The sequence below is a fragment of the Musca autumnalis genome, unplaced genomic scaffold, assembly GCF_047663935.1.
Source record: "Musca autumnalis isolate F117 unplaced genomic scaffold, ASM4766393v1 scaffold_2, whole genome shotgun sequence".
Lineage (NCBI taxonomy): Eukaryota > Metazoa > Arthropoda > Insecta > Diptera > Muscidae > Musca > Musca autumnalis.
In genome coordinates, this window is record NW_027411755.1 from 103,267,070 (window position 1) to 103,291,575 (window position 24,506).

Sequence of the window (24,506 nt, forward strand, 5' to 3'; positions counted from 1 at the left end):
TTTGGCATTCATTTAAAATTGTTCGTTTTAGATTTATTTTTAACATAAACTAAATTATTTGAAAGGTCAATAGTATCTACAGTATTAGTTCATATTCCAAATAATTGTGCATCAAAAAGTAGGAAATTGTAAATATATTGCTTAAATAAATTAGTTGGTGCTATAGTCGGCAACTATTACCCAATTGCCGGCATGACACAAATGTACGCGCTTCAAACCATGCCTTAAATCATTAAAAATTCATTATTTTTATCAAACTAATTTTATTATTTAGACCTTAAAATATTTATTTAATATTTTTGTACAATTTAGAACTAAAAATAACGGACAAATCGCGTGTTTTTCACCACATGCCGACTTCTGGCAAACTTTACATTTTGTTGTCCCCAAAGTCGGCATCGGAAAAAATGCCAGAATTAAAATATTTTTTTAAAAATTTATTTGTCTAAGGTGTTCATTTGACTATTCTCTACGAACACAACAACAATTTTGCAAAATATTTTTTTAATTTTAATATAATTACAGATATTATTATTTCAGCTTTGACATATTTTTCACTTTATGTGATTCATAGACTACTTTGTTTGGCAACGCAATTAGGGGATGCGAACAACCCTTTCTGCGGCGAGAGATGAGCCACCATTGGGTGCCACCGTGGTGCAATGGTATGCACGCCCGCCTTGCACGCAGAAGGTCGGGGGTTCGATTCCCCGGCCAGGCAAAATCAAACATTTTTCAACGGTGGCAAAATACCCCTCAGAAATGTTGGCGACATTTTCTGAGTATTTCAGCCTTGAAAAACTTCTCCATAATTGGTGTCTTAAGACACGCCGTTCGGACTCGGAGATAAACAGTAGGTCCCATATCATTGAGCTAAATATGAATCGGGGTGCACTCATTGATATGAGAGAAGTCTCCCTTGTCCCGTATCGGATGTTGTGGAATAATGTTGTTTTTTTACAGACATTATTATGATGACGTCTCCACTAATATTTTCTTAAGAGACATGCATTTTCGGTTGTGGTGAAAAACACTCGCTACCAAAAAGTTAAATTCCGATATAATAAATGGTCTAAGCTCAATGAAATTTTACACAGAGTTAGCTGACAATATTGTTGAAACATTTTTAAGATAATTTTAATATTTTGTTATAGTAATTATGCCGACTACTGGTACATGCCGGAGTTAGGAGCACTTACCCTATTAATTTTATATTCTTTATCACAATTGTGTTTGTTCCTATGTGTGTCTCTATTCAAAACTAGTTTTATCAATTTCGTTGGTCGCTCCCTACCACCGATGCCTCAACACATAACAACAACGCCCCACTTTCTTATGTTCAAGAGAGTAACATAATTATCTAAGATACTAATTGCTTATAGGTGGTTCTGAATGTTGTTCTGTAACTTGGTTAGGAGACAGATAATTCGGTTTGTTGTGAACCTTGTAAATTATGTTGAATTAACTGACTCTTAAATTTTGGCATTCATTTTTTAGAGGTTCCTATAGTAGCTTTGGGGAACTACAAAAAAGAATTATCCGGTCTTAAGTTGTCTGTATAGTATGTCATTCCTCATCTCGTAATATTTATGGTCAGTTGTCTGTAACTTTTCTTTAATTTTTACAATTTCGATGTTGCATACATCGTCCTCCTCTATGTTCGACGACATAGTATTATAACGACCATCTAGCAATTCTTGGATGTAACTCTTTCTTATCAAAGTCAAGGATTTACAACCAGTAATTATTTTGATCGCTTTGCAATATAAATAGACGAGAAACGGTCCCTAAAGTTTCTAATTTGTAGCTGTGAAACTTAGACTCAGCATCCGACGTTCTCTTGGAAAAATAAAACACCAAAAACTTACGCACTCGAGTCGCAATGTAGTTCTGTTTCTGATTCTAAAAGTTTACATTTTAATAACTCAAAAGTTTCTAGTTCAAGTTTCCCAAAACTGAACTTTTTGTCTTTTTTGGTAAGGTCATAAAGTGGTTTAACGAGAATTGAGAAATCTTTAATAAATCGTCTAAATTACGAACAAAGGCCAAGGAAGCTCTGTACTGACCGTACTTTATCAGGCACTGGGAAAATTTTTAAGGCTTCTAAACCTTTATCGTCATCTCTAGGTATACGAGCTGACGATAAAGGTCAATGGTACGACCTAAGTATTTGACTTTATCTCACAAAAGCTAACACTTATCTAAACGCAACTCTGATTTGTTTCGTACTAGTCTCAACTTAACTTCCCTTAATATTTCTAAATGCCGTTTAAGGTCACAAGTTGCAACCATAATGTCATCTAAATATATTACGACATCTCCGGTTCTAATTAGGTCTTTGAAAACACTGTTTATGAACATTTGGAAAACATGCGGAGCATTTTGCAATGCAAAAGGCACACGCAGTTTTTTCTTCACTAACACTATGGTTGAGGCATATTCAGATTCGCTAGACCTCATTGTACCTTTTTCCAGGTAATCATCTACAATTTTCTGTAGTTTTTGTTTTTCTGCACAAGAAAGTGGCCTCGGAGGACAAATAAAAGGTTTGGAATTTTCTAATATTAACTTCATTTAGTAATGTATTTCTGGTAATTCAGGGCGTTTCATATGCACATAAGTTTCCTTAAATTAAACATTTAACTCTCTCAAATTATGATGGTTCATATCATCACCGACTTTCAAGCATCTATCGCTAAGCGTTCTCAAATTTGACACATTCTGGATCTAAATTTATTTATTTTATTTCTTTCTTTCAGTGAATGCAATTTTAAGCCCTAGGGCCGATTATAATTAGATTGCAAATTAAACTACTCCAAGTTACATATAAAAATATTGTTATCTTAAAAATAAGTTATAATTATGATACGTTACTAAGCGTTCGGCAAGTAAATAACTACTCAAATAGAATGATTATCTTGAGATAAATACAAATGTTTTTTTTTTTTTTAATTTTTGATTGGCAAGTAAATCGGTGGCGGTCACAAAAGATATTTTATTGATGTTTTTGATAATAAATTCTTTCAGAGTATTATGTGTGCTCGATACAAACTGTTTTAGAAATATCTACTAAGCGTTCGGCAAGTAAATAACTACTCAAATAGAATGATTATCATGAGATAAATACAAATGTTTTTTTTTTAATTTTTAGTACATGTTTTCTCAATGATTGATTGGCAAGTAAATCGGTGACTCCCGATTTGTCACCTAACTCCAAATTGTTCATAATATTTTGTTCCGGTTCCTCATCGAATTCACAACCAAACAACAATGTATTTCGGTGCTTTTTTTCCAAAAAAATCTCGTCCCAACAACACCGAATATTTCATAGAGCCGTTATCAACTACCACCAATTTTACTTCAACACTTTTATTGTTGTATTTAAAAAACAAAAAGAAACAGCGAATTTTATCAAATTTGAACAAATCAAGCCATAATAATTCGTTTTTGGTAATGGTAAAATTTGTGTTCCGGCTGTCAACGCGTATCTCCTAATTAACCGTATGATCTGCTTTATTGGTGACAACAGCTCTCTTGACATCGCTCACATTCCGTAGTTTCTGTTTTAAATCGTTCCCTCTCGGCAATTTGATCGCAGCCATGGATTTACATGATTCTTTGACATTGTTAATTCGCTGCATGTTGGTGGGAGGGACGACGGAGCTGCACATTAGGAATGCCGTCGATTATAAACTCCACCAGCTCAATTTTTTCAAAATTTAATTTTTCGGCCAACTGTATTTTTCGTCGCAGTAATTAGCAAAGTTTTCTCCAGACACGGCGTTCAAATTTCCTTCTGGTCTCTGGCTTTCTGTAGTTTAAGGAACATCATGCAAAATTGACTAAAGATCTCGTCTAACATTGTCACGCGGCGGGAATGCAGCCAAAGCAATACATTTCAAACAGGTTTTGCCTGATTCGTTTTATTTTGTTTTTCATACAAAGCTAATTTAATGGTGTCAGGAAAATAATGTGTTTTTTTTTAATTTTTTCTTTTATCCCACTTCTGAAATTGTGGTATGTCTATTAAGTAGGATACTGCGCAGATTTATTTCATTTGTATATTTATCATTTTAATTGCAAATATTTATTTAATATTATATATCACAAATTACGCACGAGCGGGGTGTGTTTGTTCTTATGTGTGTACCTATTCAAAACTGTTTTTATCAATTTCGTTGGTCGCTCGCTACCACCGATCAAGAGAGTAACAGATAATAACAAGATAATTCTATTTAGACCAGCTATTAATAATTAAAATAGCATTACTCTAACTATTAATACTACAATATGTAGGTCCAACATAAACTTTAGTCCCCATAGAATGGTACTCCCCATTCAGGTATTTTGAGGGTCTTGGCCACTTCATTCAATGAAATTGGTTAACAATTATCAGTCGATCTTCCCCAGTGTTAGAAAACCTCCCTTTCCGAAATAGGTCCACGTTTTGGTGCAATTTTTGAATTTTTATGGGCTTATATATTATCAATTCGAAATGGACAAATCTGGCACTTTGTCATTACTGGAGGTAGGCAACCTCCAGAAATTTGGCAAACTATTGTATTGTATTAATAGTTAGAGTAGTGTCCTTTAAATTGATAGCTAATTTAAGCAGGTTTAGTTTGTAAGAAAGTAGTATCTAAGATTACTACAAGAGGGTTGGGTCGGGAATTCCCATATATAAGTCATATATGTGGGAACTGGGTATAATATACGCACTACACGTAGTGGTATAACATATTAAAATACAACTCTACATATAAAATATAAAATGCAAGCCGCCCTCTGTATTTCAATAGTAATTGTGACTGATCATAAAATTTAAACTTTAACTGACGAAATGCAACACTGTAAGATATATTTAATACTACTAAATTACGCAACTGTAAAATACTAATTAAATCATATAATATTAGAGGCTTCTCATGAGTTGTACCTAAATAGGGTGAATCTCAAATTTAATCACTTTGCAATCGGCATTTGAACCACTTGTAGTATCGTCCATTCTTGTAAAATACATTTTCGGCAGCTACAATGGTTTCGATTGTTGAACAAGCAAAGATTCAATAAGGTATTTTGTTAAAACAACTAGCCTTAAGACCATGGAACACCAATTCCTTATACCTGGAAACGAAGCCGCAGACTCCGTTGCCAAAAGTATTCCTCAGAGATTGCCTGCCTATGCTTTTATTCCATCTACTAAAAAAAAATATTATAAAAGCTGCTAATCATCTAATTGACACCGAAACCGAAAAACTTTGGGCGGAATACAGTCATATTTACAAAGAAATCAATCCCAACAGAAAACCACTGTTGTTGCCGTCAACCACGAATATTCATCAAAATAAATGCTATACACGATTGAGATTATCGCATAGCTGCTTAACGCATTCACACCTTTTCAAGAAAGAATCACCACCAATATGTAGTTATTGCAGAATTTCCGCATCATCTAATCGTCGAATGCTCAGCCCTTCATAACCTTCGATCAAGGTGCTTTTCACCTGTCAATGCATTGGAAGCACTGAAAAATCCATCACACCAGAACATCACCAACATCTACAATTTCCTCAGTCTTTTAAATCTCCATTATAAAATCTAGTTTTTTATATATATTATGATTGTGTATATTAAAGCCTAATTTAATCTACTTAACTTAAATCTACTTAAAGCCGATAGCCGTAGTCGCTAGTGCTATAAGTTTATTATAATTTTTAATTGTAATAAATATTTAAATAAATAAAAAAATAAAAACCAATTCCAAAACTAACTTTAAGGATTTTATAATAAACAAAGCAATGTTTAAATAATTAACTAAAATTATTACATGTTTTTTTAATAAAATCCTACATGTATTATTTGCCGGAAATTCCCGGGAATGATAAATTTTCATTCCCGATTTTCCGGGAATGAAAAAAAAAATCGGCAATTCCCATATTCTAATAATAACGTTATTCTCTCCTGAGCATAAGTGAGTCGGTCTTTGTTGTTACTATGTGTGAGGGCATCATTGATTGCCTATATATCTACGACAGATTAATGAGTTGAATTAGAATAGATACATACAAGAAATAGCGATAATTCGTGCTTCAATAATTCGCAATTCTCGATAACAATGTACAACAAAATCTAACTTTTTTTTTTTAAATTACAAGAAAGCCCGCACAGATTATGAAAGATGACCAAAAAAAGAAGACACGTGTATCCGTGTTTTGAAAGTTAACGTCGGGAAGTAACCTAAATAGGCGTGGTTAGTTCCGCCCATTTCTACAGGTTTTGAAATATTCGACATCAGATACCTTGGAATCCTTGCATTTTAGGTATAAAGTGTCTTTGGCAATATTACTGACAACAATGCGGGGTATATTTTTGTAAAAAAAAATTAACCTTCATGCGAGTCACTAAAGGGATCTTTTTGGCCCCTTTTTCAAAAATGTTTAAATACTCCTTTGAAATGTGATCGTGTCAGATCAAAATATTCTACAAAATTATTTGTCATAAAATTTTACTATAGGTCCCCGAATACACCAAAACCCTAAATCGTACCTAAACGCCAGGAATCTGCCAAAAGTAAAATCACGTTTTAGGGTTCACGTTGTACTTTATCTGAGTTTACCAAAAAAAAAAAAAAAAACAGCCAAATATTTTTGAATACATTTGTTTTGTTCTTTTTTCGATTTGATGCATGAAAGTAACATGAAATTTAGTTCTAGACGAAAGGTGTTAAAAAAAGAAATATTCTACACAAAATTTCATTGTAAGTCCCAGAACAAACTAGATATCTAAGTAAAATACTTTGTTAAGAAAATGACGTTACAAAATTAGATATTATAGGTATTTGTTAAACTTTAAGACTCTTAATTAAAATTTATTCCATACTGAGTCAAAATCTCCATAAATACCGCACTTTTGGGGGATTATGTCAAAAGAAGAAATATTCCAAATCAAATTTCATTATGAGTCTCTGCACAAAAGAAATTTGTAGCTATAATATTTAACATCTCCTAAAGCTTTCGCTTTTTTTATATATGATTTAGTACAATATTCTACCGTTTTTATTACCATTTTCGTTATCTGCGGTCACAAAAGATATTTTATTGATGTTTTTGATAATAAATTCTTTCAGAGTATTATTTGTGCTCGATACAAACTGTTTTTGAAATATCTACTAAGCGTTCGGCAAGTAAATAACTACTCAAATAGAATGATTATCATGAGATAAATACAAATGTTTTTTTTTTTTTTAATTTTTGATTGGCAAGTAAATCGGTGGCGGTCACAAAAGATATTTTATTGATGTTTTTGATAATAAATTCTTTCAGAGTATTATGTGTGCTCGATACAAACTGTTTTAGAAATATCTACTAAGCGTTCGGCAAGTAAATAACTACTCAAATAGAATGATTATCATGAGATAAATACAAATGTTTTTTTTTTTTTAAATTTTTAGTACATGTTTTCTCAATGATTGATTGGCAAGTAAATCGGTGACTCCCGATTTGTCACCTAACTCCAAATTGTTCATAATATTTTGTTCCTGTTCCTCATCGAATTCACAACCAAACAACAATGTATTTCGGTGCTTTTTTTCCAAAAAAATCTCGTCCCAACAACACCGAATATTTCATAGAGCCGTTATCAACTACCACCAATTTTACTTCAACACTTTTATTGTTGTATTTAAAAAACAAAAAGAAACAGCGAATTTTATCAAATTTGAACAAATCAAGCCATAATAATTCGTTTTTGGTAATGGTAAAATTTGTGTTCCGGCTGTCAACGCGTCTCTCCTAATTAACCGTATGATCTGCTTTATTGGTGACAACAGCTCTCTTGACATCGCTCACATTCCGTAGTTTCTGTTTTAAATCGTTCCCTCTCGGCAATTTGATCGCAGCCATGGATTTACATGATTCTTTGACATTGTTAATTCGCTGCATGTTGGTGGGAGGGACGACGGAGCTGCACATTAGGAATGCCGTCGATTATAAACTCCACCAGCTCAACTTTTTCAAAATTTAATTTTTCGGCCAACTGTATTTTTCGTCGCAGTAATTAGCAAAGTTTTCTCCAGACACGGCGTTCAAATTTCCTTCTGGTCTCTGGCTTTCTGTAGTTTAAGGAACATCATGCAAAATTGACTAAAGATCTCGTCTAACATTGTCACGCGGCGGGAATGCAGCCAAAGCAATACATTTCAAACAGGTTTTGCCTGATTCGTTTTATTTTCTTTTTCATACAAAGCTAATTTAATGGTGTCAGGAAAATAATGTGTTTTTTTTTAATTTTTTCTTTTATCCCACTTCTGAAATTGTGGTATGTCTATTAAGTAGGATACTGCGCAGATTTATTTCATTTGTATATTTATCATTTTAATTGCAAATATTTATTTAATATTATATATCACAAATTACGCACGAGCGGGGTGTGTTTGTTCTTATGTGTGTAGCTATTCAAAACTGTTTTTATCAATTTCGTTGGTCGCTCGCTACCACCGATCAAGAGAGTAACAGATAATAACAAGATAATTCTATTTAGACCAGCTATTAATAATTAAAATAGCATTACTCTAACTATTAATACTACAATATGTAGGTCCAACATAAACTTTAGTCCCCATAGAATGGTACTCCCCATTCAGGTATTTTGAGGGTCTTGGCCACTTCATTCAATGAAATTGGTTAACAATTATCAGTCGATCTTCCCCAGTGTTAGAAAACCTCCCTTTCCGAAATAGGTCCACGTTTTGGTCCAATTTTTGAATTTTTATGGGCTTATATATTATCAATTCGAAATGGACAAATCTGGCACTTTGTCATTACTGGAGGTAGGCAACCTCCAGAAATTTGGCAAACTATTGTATTGTATTAATAGTTAGAGTAGTGTCCTTTAAATTGATAGCTAATTTAAGCAGGTTTAGTTTGTAAGAAAGTAGTATCTAAGATTACTACAAGAGGGTTGGGTCGGGAATTCCCATATATAAGTCATATATGTGGGAACTGGGTATAATATACGCACTACACGTAGTGGTATAACATATTAAAATACAACTCTACATATAAAATATAAAATGCAAGCCGCCCTCTGTATTTCAATAGTAATTGTGACTGATCATAAAATTTAAACTTTAACTGACGAAATGCAACACTGTAAGATATATTTAATACTACTAAATTACGCAACTGTAAAATACTAATTAAATCATATAATATTAGAGGCTTCTCATGAGTTGTACCTAAATAGGGTGAATCTCAAATTTAATCACTTTGCAATCGGCATTTGAACCACTTGTAGTATCGTCCATTCTTGTAAAATACATTTTCGGCTGCTACAATGGTTTCGATTGTTGAACAAGCAAAGATTCAATAAGGTATTTTGTTAAAACAACTAGCCTTAAGACCATGGAACACCAATTCCTTATACCTGGAAACGAAGCCGCAGACTCCGTTGCCAAAAGTATTCCTCAGAGATTGCCTGCCTATGCTTTTATTCCATCTACTAAAAAAAAATATTATAAAAGCTGCTAATCATCTAATTGACACCGAAACCGAAAAACTTTGGGCGGAATACAGTCATATTTACAAAGAAATCAATCCCAACAGAAAACCACTGTTGTTGCCGTCAACCACGAATATTCATCAAAATAAATGCTATACACGATTGAGATTATCGCATAGCTGCTTAACGCATTCACACCTTTTCAAGAAAGAATCACCACCAATATGTAGTTATTGCAGAATTTCCCCATCATCTAATCGTCGAATGCTCAGCCCTTCATAACCTTCGATCAAGGTGCTTTTCACCTGTCAATGCATTGGAAGCACTGAAAAATCCATCACACCAGAACATCACCAACATCTACAATTTCCTCAGTCTTTTAAATCTCCATTATAAAATCTAGTTTTTTATATATATTATGATTGTGTATATTAAAGCCTAATTTAATCTACTTAACTTAAATCTACTTAAAGCCGATAGCCGTAGTCGCTAGTGCTTTTAGCTATAAGTTTATTATAATTTTTAATTGTAATAAATATTTAAATAAATAAAAAAATAAAAACCAATTCCAAAACTAACTTTAAGGATTTTATAATAAACAAAGCAATGTTTAAATAATTAACTAAAATTATTACATGTTTTTTTAATAAAATCCTACATGTATTATTTGCCGGAAATTCCCGGGAATGATAAATTTTCATTCCCGATTTTCCGGGAATGAAAAAAAAATCGGCAATTCCCATATTCTAATAATAACGTTATTCTCTCCTGAGCATAAGTGAGTCGGTCTTTGTTGTTACTATGTGTGAGGGCATCATTGATTGCCTAGATATCTACGACAGATTAATGAGTTGAATTAGAATAGATACATAGAAATAGCGATAATTCGTGCTTCAATAATTCGCAATTCTCGATAACAATGTACAACAAAATCTAACTTTTTTTTTTTAAATTACAAGAAAGCCCGCACAGATTATGAAAGATGACCAAAAAAAAGAAGACACGTGTATCCGTGTTTTGAAAGCTAACGTCGGGAAGTAACCTAAATAGGCGTGGTTAGTTCCGCCCATTTCTACAGGTTTTGAAATATTCGACATCAGATACCTTGGAATCCTTGCATTTTAGGTATAAAGTGTCTTTGACAATATTACTGACAACAATGCGGGGTATATTTTTGTGAAAAAAATTAACCTTCATGCGAGTCACTAAAGGGATCTTTTTGGCCCTTTTTTCAAAAATGTTTAAATACTCCTTTGAAATGTGATCGTGTCAGATCAAAATATTCTACAAAATTATTTGTCATAAAATTTTACTATAGGTCCCCGAATACACCAAAACCCTAAATCGCACCTAAACGCCAGGAATCTGCCAAAAGTAAAATCACGTTTTAGGGTTCACGTTGTACTTTATCTGAGTTTACCAAAAAAAAAAAAAAAAACAGCCAAATATTTTTGAATACATTTGTTTTGTTCTTTTTTCGATTTGATGCATGAAAGTAACATGAAATTTAGTTCTAGACGAAAGGTGTTAAAAGAAGAAATATTCTACACAAAATTTCATTGTAAGTCCCAGAACAAACTAGATATCTAAGTAAAATACTTTGTTAAGAAAATGACGTTACAAAATTAGATATTATAGGTATTTGTTAAACTTTAAGACTCTTAATTAAAATTTATTCCATACTGAGTCAAAATCTCCATAAATACCGCACTTTTGGGGGATTATGTCAAAAGAAGAAATATTCCAAATCAAATTTCATTATGAGTCTCTGCACAAAAGAAATTTGTAGCTATAATATTTAACATCTCCTAAAGCTTTCGCTTTTTTTATATATGATTTAGTACAATATTCTACCGTTTTTATTACCATTTTCGTTATCTGCGGTCACAAAAGATATTTTATTGATGTTTTTGATAATAAATTCTTTCAGAGTATTATTTGTGCTCGATACAAACTGTTTTTGAAATATCTACTAAGCGTTCGGCAAGTAAATAACTACTCAAATAGAATGATTATCATAAGATAAATACAAATGTTTTTTTTTTTTAATTTTTAGTACATGTTTTCTCAATGATTGATTGGCAAGTAAATCGGTGACTCCCGATCTGTCACCTAACTCCAAATTGTTCATAATATTTTGTTCCGGTTCCTCATCGAATTCACAACCAAACAACAATGTATTTCGGTGCTTTTTTTCCAAAAAAATCTCGTCCCAACAACACCGAATATTTCATAGAGCCGTTATCAACTACCACCAATTTTACTTCAACACTTTTATTGTTGTATTTAAAAAACAAAAAGAAACAGCGAATTTTATCAAATTTGAACAAATCAAGCCATAATAATTCGTTTTTGGTAATGGTAAAATTTGTGTTCCGGCTGTCAACGCGTCTCTCCTAATTAACCGTATGATCTGCTTTATTGGTGGCAACAGCTCTCTTGACATCGCTCACATTCCGTAGTTTCTGTTTTAAATCGTTCCCTCTCGGCAATTTGATCGCAGCCATGGATTTACATGATTCTTTGACATTTTTAATTCGCTGCATGTTGGTGGGAGGGACGACGGAGCTGCACATTAGGAATGCCGTCGAATATAAACTCCACCAGCTCATCTTTTTCAAAATTTAATTTTTCGGCCAACTGTATTTTTCGTCGCAGTAATTAGCAAAGTTTTCTCCAGACACGGCGTTCAAATTTCCTTCTGGTCTCTGGCTTTCTGTAGTTTAAGGAACATCATGCAAAATTGACTAAAGATCTCGTCTAACATTGTCACGCGGCGGGAATGCAGCCAAAGCAATTCATTTCAAACAGGTTTTGCCTGATTCGTTTTATCTTTTTTTTTCATACAAAGCTAATTTATTGGTGTCAGGAAAATAATGTGTTTTTTTAATTTTTTCTTTTATCCCACTTCTGAAATTGTGGTATGTCTATTAAGTAGGATACTGCGCAGATTTATTTCATTTGTATATTTATCATTTTAATTGCAAATATTTATTTAATATTATATATCACAAATTACGCACGAGCGGGGTGTGTTTGTTCTTATGTGTGTAGCTATTCAAAACTGTTTTTATCAATTTCGTTGGTCGCTCGCTACCACCGATCAAGAGAGTAACAGATAATAACAAGATAATTCTATTTACACCAGCTATTAATAATTAAAATAGCATTACTCTAACTATTAATACTACAATATGTAGGTCCAACATAAACTTTAGTCGCCATAGAATGGTACTCCCCATTCAGGTATTTTGAGGGTCTTGGCCACTTCATTCAATGAAATTGGTTAACAATTATCAGTCGATCTTCCCCAGTGTTAGAAAACCTCCCTTTCCGAAATCGGTCCACGTTTTGGTCCAATTTTTGAATTTTTATGGGCTTATATATTATCAATTCGAAATGGACAAATCTGGCACTTTGTCATTACTGGAGGTAGGCAACCTCCAGAAATTTGGCAAACTATTGCATCGTATTAATAGTTAGAGTAGTGTCCTTTAAATTGATAGCTAATTTAAGCAGGTTTAGTTTGTAAGAAATTAGTATCTAAGATTACTACAAGAGGGTTGGGTCGGGAATTCCCATATATAAGTCATATATGTGGGAACTGGGTATAATATACGCACTACACGTAGTGGTATAACATATTAAAATACAACTCTACATATAAAATATAAAATGCAAGCCGCCCTCTGTATTTCAATAGTAGTTTTAAAGCTTTTGTACTTTTATTTGTCATTGTGAATTTATAGCTTTTAATATTGTGACTGATCATAAAATTTAAACTTTAACTGACGAAATGCAACACTGTAAGATATATTTAATACTACTAAATTACGCAACTGTAAAATACTAATTAAACCATTTGATATTAGAGGCTTCTCATGAGTTGTACCTAAATAGAGTGAATCTCAAATTTAATCACTTTGCAATCGGCATTTGAACCACTTGTCGTATCGTCCATTCTTGTAAAATACATTTTCGGCAGCTACAATGGTTTCCATTGTTGAACAAGCAAAGATTCAATAAGGTATTTTGTTAAAACAACTAGCCTTAAGACCATGGAACACCAATTCCTTATACCTGGAAACGAAGCCGCAGACTCCGTTGCCAAAAGTATTCCTCAGAGATTCCCTGCCTATACTTTTATTCCATCTACTAAAAAAAATATTATAAAAGCTGCTAATCATCTAATTGACACCGAAACCGAAAAACTTTGGGCGGAATACAGTCATATTTACAAAGAAATCAATCCCAACAGAAAACCACTGTTGTTGCCGTCAACCACGAATATTCATCAAAATAAATGCTATACACGATTGAGATTATCGCATAGCTGCTTAACGCATTCACACCTTTTCAAGAAAGAATCACCACCAATATGTAGTTATTGCAGAATTTCCCCCTTATCGACCCATCATCTAATCGTCGAATGCTCAGCCCTTCATAACCTTCGATCAAGGTGCTTTTCACCTGTCAATGCATTGGAAGCACTGAAAAATCCATCACACCAGAATATCACCAACACCTACAATTTCCTCAGTCTTTTAAATCTCCATTATAAAATCTAGTTTTTTATATATATTATGATTGTGGTGCAATGGTATGCACGCCCGCCTTGCACACAGAAGGTCGTGGGTTCGATTCCCCGGCCAGGCAACATCGAACATTTTTCAACGGTGGCAAAATACCCCTCAGTAATGTTGGCGACATTTCCTGAGTATTTCAGCCTTGAAAAACTTCTCTACAAGTGGTGTCTTAAGACACGCCGTTCGGACTCGGCGATAAACAGTAGGTCCCATATCATTGAGCTAATATGAATCGGGGTGCACTCATTGCTATGAGAGAAGTCTCCCTTGTCCCGTATGGGATGTTGTGGAACAATGTTTTTGTTGTGTTGTATATTAAAGCCTAATTTAATCTACTTAACTTAAGTCTACTTAAAGCCGATAGCCGTAGTCGCTAGTGCTTTTAGCTATAAGTTTATTATAATTTTTAATTGTAATAAATATTTAAATAAATAAAAAAAAAAAAATAAAAACCAATTCCAAAACTAACTTTAAGGGTTTTATAATAAACAAAGCAATGTTTAAATAATTAACTAAAATTATTACATGTTTTTTTAATAAAATCCTACATGTATTATTTGCCGGAAATTCCCGGGAATGATAAATTTTCATTCCCGATTTTCCGGGAATGAAAAAAAAAAATCGGTAATTCCCATATTCTAATAATAACGTTATTCTCTCCTGAGCATAAGTGAGTCGGTCTTTGTTGTTACTATGTGTGAGGGCATCATTGATTGCCTAGATATCTACGACAGATTAATGAGTTGAATTAGAATAGATACATAGAAATAGCGATAATTCGTGCTTTAATAATTCGCAATTCTCGATAACAATGTACAACAAAATCTAACTTTTTTTTTTTAAATTACAAGAAAGCCCGCACAGATTATGAAAGATGACCAAAAAAAAGAAGACACGTGTATCCGTGTTTTGAAAGTTAACGTCGGGAAGTAACCTAAATAGGCGTGGTTAGTTCCGCCCATTTCTACAGGTTTTGAAATATTCGACATCAGATACCTTGGAATCCTTGCATTTTAGGTATAAAGTGTCTTTGGCAATATTACTGACAACAATGCTGGGTATATTTTTGTGAAAAAAAATTAACCTTCATGCGAGTCACTAAAGGGATCTTTTTGGCCCTTTTTTCAAAAATGTTTAAATACTCCTTTGAAATGTGATCGTGTCAGATCAAAATATTCTACAAAATTATTTGTCATAAAATTTTACTATAGGTCCCCGAATACACCAAAACCCTAAATCGTACCTAAACGCCAGGAATCTGCCAAAAGTAAAATCACGTTTTAGGGTTCATGTTGTACTTTATCTGAGTTTACCAAAAAAAAAAAAAAAAAAAAAAACAGCCAAATATTTTTGAATACATTTGTTTTGTTCTTTTTTCGATTTGATGCATGAAAGTAACATGAAATTTAGTTCTAGACGAAAGGTGTTAAAAGAAGAAATATTCTACACAAAATTTCATTGTAAGTCCCAGAACAAACTAGATATCTAAGTAAAATACTTTGTTAAGAAAATGACGTTACAAAATTAGATATTATAGGTATTTGTTAAACTTTAAGACTCTTAATTAAAATTTATTCCATACTGAGTCAAAATCTCCATAAATACCGCACTTTTGGGGGATTATGTCAAAAGAAGAAATATTCCAAATCAAATTTCATTATGAGTCTCTGCACAAAAGAAATTTGTAGCTATAATATTTAACATCTCCTAAAGCTTTCGCTTTTTTTATATATGATTTAGTACAATATTCTACCGTTTTTATTACCATTTTCGTTATCTGCGGTCACAAAAGATATTTTATTGATGTTTTTGAGCACACATAATACTCTGAAAGAATTTATTATTCAGAGTATTATGTGTGCTCGATACAAACTGTTTTTGAAATATCTACTAAGCGTTCGGCAAGTAAATAACTACTCAAATAGAATGATTATCATGAGATAAATACAAATGTTTTTTTTTTTTAATTTTTAGTACATGTTTTCTCAATGATTGATTGGCAAGTAAATCGGTGACTCCCGATTTGTCACCTAACTCCAAATTGTTCATAATATTTTGTTCCGGTTCCTCATCGAATTCACAACCAAACAACAATGTATTTCGGTGATTTTTTTCCAAAAAAATCTCGTCCCAACAACACCGAATATTTCATAGAGCCGTTATCAACTACCACCAATTTTACTTCAACACTTTTATTGTTGTATTTAAAAAACAAAAAGAAACAGCGAATTTTATCAAATTTGAACAAATCAAGCCATAATAATTCGTTTTTGGTAATGGTAAAATTTGTGTTCCGGCTGTCAACGCGTCTCTCCTAATTAACCGTATGATCTGCTTTATTGGTGGCAACAGCTCTCTTGACATCGCTCACATTCCGTAGTTTCTGTTTTAAATCGTTCCCTCTCGGCAATTTGATCGCAGCCATGGATTTACATGATTCTTTGACATTTTTAATTCGCTGCATGTTGGTGGGAGGGACGACGGAGCTGCACATTAGGAATGCCGTCGAATATAAACTCCACCAGCTCATCTTTTTCAAAATTTAATTTTTCGGCCAACTGTATTTTTCGTCGCAGTAATTAGCAAAGTTTTCTCCAGACACGGCGTTCAAATTTCCTTCTGGTCTCTGGCTTTCTGTAGTTTAAGGAACATCATGCAAAATTGACTAAAGATCTCGTCTAACATTGTCACGCGGCGGGAATGCAGCCAAAGCAATTCATTTCAAACAGGTTTTGCCTGATTCGTTTTATCTTTTTTTTTCATACAAAGCTAATTTATTGGTGTCAGGAAAATAATGTGTTTTTTTAATTTTTTCTTTTATCCCACTTCTGAAATTGTGGTATGTCTATTAAGTAGGATACTGCGCAGATTTATTTCATTTGTATATTTATCATTTTAATTGCAAATATTTATTTAATATTATATATCACAAATTACGCACGAGCGGGGTGTGTTTGTTCTTATGTGTGTAGCTATTCAAAACTGTTTTTATCAATTTCGTTGGTCGCTCGCTACCACCGATCAAGAGAGTAACAGATAATAACAAGATAATTCTATTTACACCAGCTATTAATAATTAAAATAGCATTACTCTAACTATTAATACTACAATATGTAGGTCCAACATAAACTTTAGTCGCCATAGAATGGTACTCCCCATTCAGGTATTTTGAGGGTCTTGGCCACTTCATTCAATGAAATTGGTTAACAATTATCAGTCGATCTTCCCCAGTGTTAGAAAACCTCCCTTTCCGAAATCGGTCCACGTTTTGGTCCAATTTTTGAATTTTTATGGGCTTATATATTATCAATTCGAAATGGACAAATCTGGCACTTTGTCATTACTGGAGGTAGGCAACCTCCAGAAATTTGGCAAACTATTGTATCGTATTAATAGTTAGAGTAGTGTCCTTTAAATTGATAGCTAATTTAAGCAGGTTTAGTTTGTAAGAAATTAGTATCTAAGATTACTACAAGAGGGTTGGGTCGGGAATTCCCATATATAAGTCATATATGTGGGAACTGGGTATAATATACGCACTACACGTAGTGGTATAACATATTAAAATACAACTCTACATATAAAATATAAAATGCAAGCCGCCCTCTGTATTTCAATAGTAGTTTTAAAGCTTTTGTACTTTTATTTGTCATTGTGAATTTATAGCTTTTAATATTGTGACTGATCATAAAATTTAAACTTTAACTGACGAAATGCAACACTGTAAGATATATTTAATACTACTAAATTACGCAACTGTAAAATACTAATTAAACCATTTGATATTAGAGGCTTCTCATGAGTTGTACCTAAATAGAGTGAATCTCAAATTTAATCACTTTGCAATCGGCATTTGAACCACTTGTCGTATCGTCCATTCTTGTAAAATACATTTTCGGCAGCTACAATGGTTTCCATTGTTGAACAAGCAAAGATTCAATAAGGTATTTTGTTAAAACAACTAGCCTTAAGACCATGGAACACCAATTCCTTATACCTGGAAACGAAGCCGCAGACTCCGTTGCCAAAAGTATTCCTCAGAGATTCCCTGCCTATACTTTTATTCCATCTACTAAAAAAAATATTATAAAAGCTGCTAATCATCTAATTGACACCGAAACCGAAAAACTTTGGGCGGAATACAGTCATATTTACAAAGAAATCAATCCCAACAGAAAACCACTGTTGTTGCCGTCAACCACGAATATTCATCAAAATAAATGCTATACACGATTGAGATTATCGCATAGCTGCTTAACGCATTCACACCTTTTCAAGAAAGAATCACCACCAATAAGTAGTTATTGCAGAATTTCCCCCTTATCGACCCATCATCTAATCGTCGAATGCTCAGCCCTTCATAACCTTCGATCAAGGTGCTTTTCACCTGTCAATGCATTGGAAGCACTGAAAAATCCATCACACCAGAATATCACCAACACCTACAATTTCCTCAGTCTTTTAAATCTCCATTATAAAATCTAGTTTTTTATATATATTATGATTGTGTATATTAAAGCCTAATTTAATCTACTTAACTTAAGTCTACTTAAAGCCGATAGCCGTAGTCGCTAGTGCTTTTAGCTATAAGTTTATTATAATTTTTAATTGTAATAAATATTTAAATAAATAAAAAAAAAAAATAAAAACCAATTCCAAAACTAACTTTAAGGGTTTTATAATAAACAAAGCAATGTTTAAATAATTAACTAAAATTATTACATGTTTTTTTAATAAAATCCTACATGTATTATTTGCCGGAAATTCCCGGGAATGATAAATTTTCATTCCCGATTTTCCGGGAATGAAAAAAAAAATCGGTAATTCCCATATTCTACTAATAACGTTATTCTCTCCTGAGCATAAGTGAGTCGGTCTTTGTTGTTACTATGTGTGAGGGCATCATCGATTGCCTAGATATCTACGACAGATTAATGAGTTGAATTAGAATAGATACATAGAAATAGCGATAATTCGTGCTTCAATAATTCGCAATTCTCGATAACAATGTACAACAAAATCTAACTTTTTTTTAAATTACAAGAAAGCCCGCACAGATTATGAAAGATGACCGAAAAAAAGAAGACACGTGTATCCGTGTTTTGAAAGTTAACGTCGGGAAGTAACCTAAATAGGCGTGGTAAGTTCCGCCCATTTCTACAGGTTTTGAAATATTCGACATCAGATACCTTGGAATCCTTGCATTTTAGGTATAAAGTGTCTTTGGCAATATTACTGACAACAATGCGGGGTATATTTTTGTGAAAAAAATTAACCCTCATGCGAGTCACTAAAGGGATCTTTTTGGCCCCTTTTTCAAAAATGTTTAAATACTCCTTTGAAATGTGATCGTGTCAGATCAAAATATTCTACAAAATTATTTGTCATAAAATTTTACTATAGGTCCCCGAATACACCAAAACTCTAAATCGTACCTAAACGCCAGGAATCTGCCAAAAGTAAAATCACGTTTTAGGGTTAATGTTGTACTTTATCTGAGTTTACCAAAAAAACACCCAAATATTTTTGAATACATTTGTTTTGTTCTTTTTTCGATTTGATGCATGAAAGTAACATGAAATTTAGTTCTAGACGAAAGGTGTTAAAAGAAGAAATATTCTACACAAAATTTCATTGTAAGTCCCAGAACAAACTAGATATCTAAGTAAAATACTTTGTTAAGAAAATGACGTTACAAAATTAGATATTATAGGTATTTGTTAAACTTTAAGACTCTTAATTAAAATTTATTCCATACTGAGTCAAAATCTCCATAAATACCGCACTTTTGGGGGATTATGTCAAAAGAAGAAATATTCCAAATCAAATTTCATTATGAGTCTCTGCACAAAAGAAATTTGTAGCTATAATATTTAACATCTCCTAAAGCTTTCGCTTTTTTTATATATGATTTAGTACAATATTCTACCGTTTTTATTACCATTTTCGTTATCTGCGGTCACAAAAGATATTTTATTGATGTTTTTGAGCACACATAATACTCTGAAAGAATTTATTATTCAGAGTATTATGTGTGCTCGATACAAACTGTTTTTGAAATATCTACTAAGCGTTCGGCAAGTAAATAACTACTCAAATAGAATGATTATCATGAGATAAATACAAATGTTTTTTTTTTTTAATTTTTAGTACATGTTTTCTCAATGATTGATTGGCAAGTAAATCGGTGACTCCCGATTTGTCACCTAACTCCAAATTGTTCATAATATTTTGTTCCGGTTCCTCATCGAATTCACAACCAAACAACAATGTATTTCGGTGATTTTTTTCCAAAAAAATCTCGTCCCAACAACACCGAATATTTCATAGAGCCGTTATCAACTACCACCAATTTTACTTCAACACTTTTATTGTTGTATTTAAAAAACAAAAAGAAACAGCGAATTTTATCAAATTTGAACAAATCAAGCCATAATAATTCGTTTTTGGTAATGGTAAAATTTGTGTTCCGGCTGTCAACGCGTCTCTCCTAATTAACCGTATGATCTGCTTTATTGGTGGCAACAGCTCTCTTGACATCGCTCACATTCCGTAGTTTCTGTTTTAAATCGTTCCCTCTCGGCAATTTGATCGCAGCCATGGATTTACATGATTCTTTGACATTTTTAATTCGCTGCATGTTGGTGGGAGGGACGACGGAGCTGCACATTAGGAATGCCGTCGAATATAAACTCCACCAGCTCATCTTTTTCAAAATTTAATTTTTCGGCCAACTGTATTTTTCGTCGCAGTAATTAGCAAAGTTTTCTCCAGACACGGCGTTCAAATTTCCTTCTGGTCTCTGGCTTTCTGTAGTTTAAGGAACATCATGCAAAATTGACTAAAGATCTCGTCTAACATTGTCACGCGGCGGGAATGCAGCCAAAGCAATTCATTTCAAACAGGTTTTGCCTGATTCGTTTTATCTTTTTTTTCATACAAAGCTAATTTATTGGTGTCAGGAAAATAATGTGTTTTTTTAATTTTTTCTTTTATCCCACTTCTGAAATTGTGGTATGTCTATTAAGTAGGATACTGCGCAGATTTATTTCATTTGTATATTTATCATTTTAATTGCAAATATTTATTTAATATTATATATCACAAATTACGCACGAGCGGGGTGTGTTTGTTCTTATGTGTGTAGCTATTCAAAACTGTTTTTATCAATTTCGTTGGTCGCTCGCTACCACCGATCAAGAGAGTAACAGATAATAACAAGATAATTCTATTTACACCAGCTATTAATAATTAAAATAGCATTACTCTAACTATTAATACTACAATATGTAGGTCCAACATAAACTTTAGTCGCCATAGAATGGTACTCCCCATTCAGGTATTTTGAGGGTCTTGGCCACTTCATTCAATGAAATTGGTTAACAATTATCAGTCGATCTTCCCCAGTGTTAGAAAACCTCCCTTTCCGAAATCGGTCCACGTTTTGGTCCAATTTTTGAATTTTTATGGGCTTATATATTATCAATTCGAAATGGACAAATCTGGCACTTTGTCATTACTGGAGGTAGGCAACCTCCAGAAATTTGGCAAACTATTGTATCGTATTAATAGTTAGAGTAGTGTCCTTTAAATTGATAGCTAATTTAAGCAGGTTTAGTTTGTAAGAAATTAGTATCTAAGATTACTACAAGAGGGTTGGGTCGGGAATTCCCATATATAAGTCATATATGTGGGAACTGGGTATAATATACGCACTACACGTAGTGGTATAACATATTAAAATACAACTCTACATATAAAATATAAAATGCAAGCCGCCCTCTGTATTTCAATAGTAGTTTTAAAGCTTTTGTACTTTTATTTGTCATTGTGAATTTATAGCTTTTAATATTGTGACTGATCATAAAATTTAAACTTTAACTGACGAAATGCAACACTGTAAGATATATTTAATACTACTAAATTACGCAACTGTAAAATACTAATTAAACCATTTGATATTAGAGGCTTCTCATGAGTTGTACCTAAATAGAGTGAATCTCAAATTTAATCACTTTGCAATCGGCATTTGAACCACTTGTCGTATCGTCCATTCTTGTAAAATACATTTTCGGCAGCTACAATGGTTTCCATTGTTGAACAAGCAAAGATTCAATAAGGTATTTTGTTAAAACAACTAGCCTTAAGACCATGGAACACCAATTCCTTATACCTGGAAACGAAGCCGCAGACTCCGTTGCCAAAAGTATTCCTCAGAGATTCCCTGCCTATACTTTTATTCCATCTACTAAAAAAAATATTATAAAAGCTGCTAATCATCTAATTGACACCGAAACCGAAAAACTTTGGGCGGAATACAGTCATATTTACAAAGAAATCAATCCCAACAGAAAACCACTGTTGTTGCCGTCAACCACGAATATTCATCAAAATAAATGCTATACACGATTGAGATTATCGCATAGCTGCTTAACGCATTCACACCTTTTCAAGAAAGAATCACCAGCAATAAGTAGTTATTGCAGAATTTCCCCCTTATCGACCCATCATCTAATCGTCGAATGCTCAGCCCTTCATAACCTTCGATCAAGGTGCTTTTCACCTGTCAATGCATTGGAAGCACTGAAAAATCCATCACACCAGAATATCACCAACACCTACAATTTCCTCAGTCTTTTAAATCTCCATTATAAAATCTAGTTTTTTATATATATTATGATTGTGTATATTAAAGCCTAATTTAATCTACTTAACTTAAGTCTACTTAAAGCCGATAGCCGTAGTCGCTAGTGCTTTTAGCTATAAGTTTATTATAATTTTTAATTGTAATAAATATTTAAATAAATAAAAAAAAAAAATAAAAACCAATTCCAAAACTAACTTTAAGGGTTTTATAATAAACAAAGCAATGTTTAAATAATTAACTAAAATTATTACATGTTTTTTTAATAAAATCCTACATGTATTATTTGCCGGAAATTCCCGGGAATGATAAATTTTCATTCCCGATTTTCCGGGAATGAAAAAAAAAATCGGTAATTCCCATATTCTAATAATAACGTTATTCTCTCCTGAGCATAAGTGAGTCGGTCTTTGTTGTTACTATGTGTGAGGGCATCATCGATTGCCTAGATATCTACGACAGATTAATGAGTTGAATTAGAATAGATACATAGAAATAGCGATAATTCGTGCTTCAATAATTCGCAATTCTCGATAACAATGTACAACAAAATCTAACTTTTTTTTAAATTACAAGAAAGCCCGCACAGATTATGAAAGATGACCGAAAAAAAGAAGACACGTGTATCCGTGTTTTGAAAGTTAACGTCGGGAAGTAACCTAAATAGGCGTGGTAAGTTCCGCCCATTTCTACAGGTTTTGAAATATTCGACATCAGATACCTTGGAATCCTTGCATTTTAGGTATAAAGTGTCTTTGGCAATATTACTGACAACAATGCGGGGTATATTTTTGTGAAAAAAATTAACCCTCATGCGAGTCACTAAAGGGATCTTTTTGGCCCCTTTTTCAAAAATGTTTAAATACTCCTTTGAAATGTGATCGTGTCAGATCAAAATATTCTACAAAATTATTTGTCATAAAATTTTACTATAGGTCCCCGAATACACCAAAACTCTAAATCGTACCTAAACGCCAGGAATCTGCCAAAAGTAAAATCACGTTTTAGGGTTAATGTTGTACTTTATCTGAGTTTACCAAAAAAACACCCAAATATTTTTGAATACATTTGTTTTGTTCTTTTTTCGATTTGATGCATGAAAGTAACATGAAATTTAGTTCTAGACGAAAGGTGTTAAAAGAAGAAATATTCTACACAAAATTTCATTGTAAGTCCCAGAACAAACTAGATATCTAAGTAAAATACTTTGTTAAGAAAATGACGTTACAAAATTAGATATTATAGATATTTGTTAAACTTTAAGACTCTTAATTAAAATTTATTCCATACTGAGTCAAAATCTCCATAAATACCGCACTTTTGGGGGATTATGTCAAAAGAAGAAATATTCCAAATCAAATTTCATTATGAGTCTCTGCACAAAAGAAATTTGTAGCTATAATATTTAACATCTCCTAAAGCTTTCGCTTTTTATATATGATTTAGGACAATATTCTACTGTTTTTATTACCATTTTCGTTATCTGCGGTCACAAAATATATTTTATTGATGTTTTTGATAATAAATTCTTTCAGAGTATTATGTGTGCTCGATACAAACTGTTTTTGAAATATCTATGGTGAATATATATATATATATATATATATATATATATACTAGCAAAATGGCCGCTACTTCGTATGCGGAAAGGATATAAAAAAACAAATAAACAATTTATAATATGGAAATGACAAGCACTGAAAATTTGGTCGCACTAATACCAATTTTAATCAATATTTATTTTTATCTTAGTACTGTACGTACCCCTTAAGTTCGT

General features: G+C 32.7%; 1 protein-coding gene across 1 annotated transcript in view; it reads right to left on the bottom strand.

Annotated features, from left to right (window-relative positions):
• Positions 1-24,506, bottom strand: part of LOC141394375 (uncharacterized) — a 360,060-nt gene that overhangs the window by 53,142 nt on the left and 282,412 nt on the right. The gene's annotated exons all lie outside the window — the stretch shown is intronic.